Raw genomic sequence first — 4920 nt, forward strand, 5'->3', positions numbered from 1 at the left:
CACATGTATTTCAAAGGCAAGAGAATACAGTCAGTTTGGCAAAACAGAGGCTTTTAAGACGTGAGCTGAAAAAGAAATCTTTTACAAGAATTGTATTCTACTCTCTTAGGAGTCATGGAGAAAATAAACCCTACTGTAATAGGAAAGTGTTGGTTAAATTTTCGAATTTAAGCATCTCGATCACATATATGCCGTGGCTGGGGTTTAGGGTTAAGCAATCTCAGTGTCAGCATGCAGTATTTGTCAGTACCTCTGTGCTGTCTCCTCTGATTCATGGGTATTTTTTTTTTATTTTTTTGGTAGAAAAGAGGGAAGTAAAGAAGAAACTGAGCAGATATGAACGTGGCTATGTAGCCCCATCCTAATTTTAAATCACCACATCAAATCCTTCTTGCTAGAATTGAGAATGAACTATATGAATTTTCCAGGATGGATTCCCAGGGCGACACCGTTTCTGTCAGACTCCATGTGTTGTGACGGTAGTTTCCATTGATAGATGCTACTTCAGGGAAGGTCTCTGGGGTAAGCACAGGCTCTGGAGACTCTGCTGAGGAACCATCAATATTGTCCTGCAGTATGGCCTGTCCTCATCCCGCTGAGACTCTGAGACTCAGAGTGAGCAGCGGTTAATACAGACTTTATATTCATAACAACAGACATATGTGGCCCACCCGCTACTGACCAGCACTGAGTTGTGACAAGTAACAGCCACAGGCTGACACCCTTTATTTATATTTCGCAGAAATTATTTCTGAAAATTCTGCAAAGATCTCTGTGTCCCTAGTAACACCCTGCTTTGTAACACATGACCTTCAAGGTGGTTTTCTATATTGGACGGTTAGTAGAACTTACTGTACACAGGAAAGGCACTGGTTTCAAATTCCCACTTTGTTGGCAAAGACCTTTCTGCAGTTTTTTTAATTTAAGTCAATAACTATATCTTTAGCATGAATGTATGTGAACTGCATTTTGCTGGAAATGTATAACAAGGTGACATGGATTGAAAGTATGACGTTCCCTGGCGAGTAATGGTCTAATGTCACACCTTATACCATGTCCTGGGGTTTGCGCACGCTCCTGCATGCACACACACACACACACACACACACAGCGTCAGTTCCAGACGTGCCCAACCTGCAGTCTGCAGATTGTTTGAGACTCTTTTGCTTATCTGTTTATCTGTAGTATCAGACATCATGAAAAGTATGCACGGACTTTTTTTTTCCTCTCATTAGTTTGTATTAGTGTTTGTGTATTTACTGTGTGGCCCAAGGTAACTTTTATTCTTCTATGTACAATAGGGAAAAAAAGTTGACTATGACACCCCTGGTTTATATAATCATTTATATATTCAAACTTGACAAAAGGTATGTGTATATGCATGTGTGTACGTGTAAAAGCTTCTTCTTGGCCCAGAGTAAAACAATTAGTGTTGATCTGTACAACACACCCATTCCTGTTACAGAAGTGCTCTGTAACAGCCATAGAAGAGCCTCCTTTACCAGTGGAGACCCTGCTCCTGAGGCCCTAGAAAGGGTCTGATAAAATCACATTGCAGTGCCTTTCCACTTAGAATAAAAATGTTTAGATTAAAATGAAGACTCGAGGGTGGGTCTGTCCAATGTAGGAGGATTGCTTGAGCTCAGGAGTTCAAGACCAGCTAGAGTAGGAGTGAAACTCCATCTCTACTTAAAGAAAAATTAGCCTGGCATTGTGGTAGGTGCCTGTAGTCCCAGCCACTTGGGAGGATCACTTGAACCCAAGAGTCTGAGGTTTCTACCAGTCTGGGCAACAGAGTGAGATTCTGTCAAAAAAACAAACAAACAAACAAAAAAACCCAGAAGTGATGTTTAGGGGAAACAAGTCTAAAGACTAAAACAATGCAGTTTTGGAGAGGGAATCATTTGTAACAGAGAGTAAAAAAAAAAAGTCGATTTCCTCTCTCACTGGATTCTCTATAAATACTTTAAACATATTCCTTATTTCAATGCTAACAATCTTCTGAGCCTATCTCAGTGTTCTTGACCTTGGTTATTTGTAGAAAAGGTAATATTTTAATATGAGAACTACATGGGATAATGTGCCCAGGGCTGGCCAGCCTAGGCTCTGACCCCAGCTCTGCTAAGCAGCAGTTCTGTGACACTGGCACAAAAGGTACTGATGACACTAAGTCCCTGAAGCCATCATGAAGGTTAGTGAGTTATTATAGATCAGGTGCTGAGAAGGATGCTTGGAACACATTAACATCCCCAAATCACTGGATTTTATAACATTCATATCGCTCGACTTGCTATTTTTCTGTCAATTTATTATTCGTCACTGGCAGTATCTAACCCCCCAAACTAAAACCTTGCCTAATTAAAACAATGTGTCTTTAATATAAAAATGTGGTGAATAATGACAGTTGTTTATTTTCTAAAGTACTAACAGACAACCTGTTAACAAAGCCAAGCTGAGCATCGGAATGTATTGTAGCCGCAGCAGGGTCACAGAAGGGGAAGCCAAGAGGATATTTATATGGTTTTGAGATCTGGGCTCCAGCCAATTAGGACACGTCTTTCAAGAAGGGAAACTGGATTAGTCCAAGTTTGAAATGTAAGTGCTGAGTATGGGGCATGGAGAGTGAGGATCTTGTAATGAATGTTGATAAGTAAACTGTGTTTTGGTAACCGATCTGTTTGCACAGCTGAGGAAACTATTGTCTCAAACCACTTTCCAGGCGTCTTTCTGAAGCAAACACTGAAGTTACTGACAGATTTTCAGACATTTCCCCTGCTAAACATTTCTGGAATAAGTAATGAAGTCATGTTGATGTCGGCGGTCCCAGTTCTTAATCCTAATGGCTATGTCAGATTGACATAAGTGATTGTGGCTTTCAAAATAGAAAAGTTTACAGTATTCATAATATTAAAAACCAGTCTCTACTATTTAAATCAGTTGTCATTCAGAAGTATGTAATTACGGTCTTAATAGTTAGGTCAGTACCCTTACATTTGAATTTTTATCTCGTATTGTATTATAATTTCCATTTAAATACAATGATGCTGTTAAAATTTTGAATGACAATTAATTCACCTTATTATTTTTTCTTTATAACTTATTTCATTATTTTTCTTTTACAAATTTGAGTTGCATCACTAATTTTAGACATTACAAAGTCTGCTGTGCTGAATATCCTTGGACATAAAACTTTGTATGCAGTATGCTTTTTTTTATTATTACAAATTCCAATTGAGGACAAAGGTTCCAATTCAAAGGGAATAGGCAGACATCTACATAGTATTTACAAATTGCACTATTGAAGGAAGAGAAGTGTTTGAGTTTACTTAAAGAATGATTTAGAAACTAAACTAAATGGCCAAGGACCATGGTTCAGAACATTTTATGAACTTTCTTAAAAAATGGGCTCTAGAACATTAATAATTCATGCAAGAAGAATCACTTAATTAATGTGTAAACTTTATTAGTTTTTGGCCCTACATGACATTAAATACCTTTCCCAAAAATCTTATTACTAAGACTCGTCGTCAAGGAAATTTTGCATGTTTATGAGAGTAAACTCTTTTACCAGAAAGATTAGCAAACATAGCAGGGATATTTTCTAAAGTATGTTACATATTATAAGACACATGTCTTAAGTCTTGACAATAATTCCTGTGCTGCTGAAAAACAAAATTGTACCCCAAAGGATGACTCTTTGAAACAGTCTTTCTGGTTTTAATGTATGTTTTGCCTTATTTTTTTGAAATTTGAATATATTGCTAAATTCGACAGAAGTCTGTTGAGCACCCAGGTGCTGCTATGTGCAGGGAGGTGAATAAATTGTTATCCAGACATCGCGGTGCTTACGTGCAATATAACCCCCTGTTCACCAATTAAGTGGCAGCATTTAGGAGCAAATAAAAATGATTGTTCATCCTTCCATTTTTTTTATCTACTATATTGAGGAGCGGCTCTCTCTGACATACTTGGGCAAGCCAGTTGACTCCCAGAGTCTCATGAATAGTTTTGGCAAGATGAAAATAAAACATCTTGTTGGTTTCTTGCAGAAATTGCACAGCAGGGTGTATGCCAAGGTCCCCCAAAGCTATAATACTGGCATGCATTTAAGAAACGAGTATCATGCATGAAAAATTCTTATCTCCACTTTTTGAGGTCTTGAGATTTTAGCACTTTCAAAATCCTGAGGTATTTCTAGGACTGCAATGTACATTTTCACCAAACTCTTTAAATCCATAGGGCTTATCACTGGTTTTCCTTCATTTTATAGGGATGAGATTAGCCTATTTCTAAAAGCACAGTCATTGTGGAGTAATTTGACTGGTTCCTTAATACTGGCAGGTGTCTGAGAATCTGAGCATATGCTTCCCACACAAACCAGGAAAACCAGAAATAGGAAGGTGTTTCTGATGAGGCACTGCTGTGTCTAAGAGGCAAGCCAGAAAACTAGACAGGATAGCAAAGCAGGACAGAGCTGACAGACATCGATTGTTTTAATGAAACAGATGAGTTTGTTGAGATATAATGCCTTGGTGTGAGTAATGGTGTGGTGTGTCCGTGACATTAGCCTTGGAAATTAGCATTTATGAGCTTGAACTGGGAAAAAAAAAGTGAAACAGAGCAGACCACAACTCAGCATGACATGAAGATTCTGAAAATAGAAACCTTAATTAGAAAGAGCACAGCACAGTCTTTAGCTGGCAGCTTTGTAATACCTGATGGGATTTGGGTTGATGGAGAGAGGGGCGCTATTAGGCAGAAAAGGAATAAAGAAATAGAAGAGTATGAGTAAAAGTAAGGAAAGCAACACTCCCTAAGAAGGTCTAGTTTGGAGCTCTATTTCAGATGCTCAAGTGGCTTGCTCCACATAATTCTCACATTTATGTGTGCATGCACATATACCGTATATATATATGACAT

The sequence above is a fragment of the Otolemur garnettii genome, unplaced genomic scaffold (genome assembly GCF_000181295.1).
Source record: "Otolemur garnettii isolate 467f Iridium unplaced genomic scaffold, OtoGar3 scaffold00013, whole genome shotgun sequence".
NCBI lineage: Eukaryota > Metazoa > Chordata > Mammalia > Primates > Galagidae > Otolemur > Otolemur garnettii.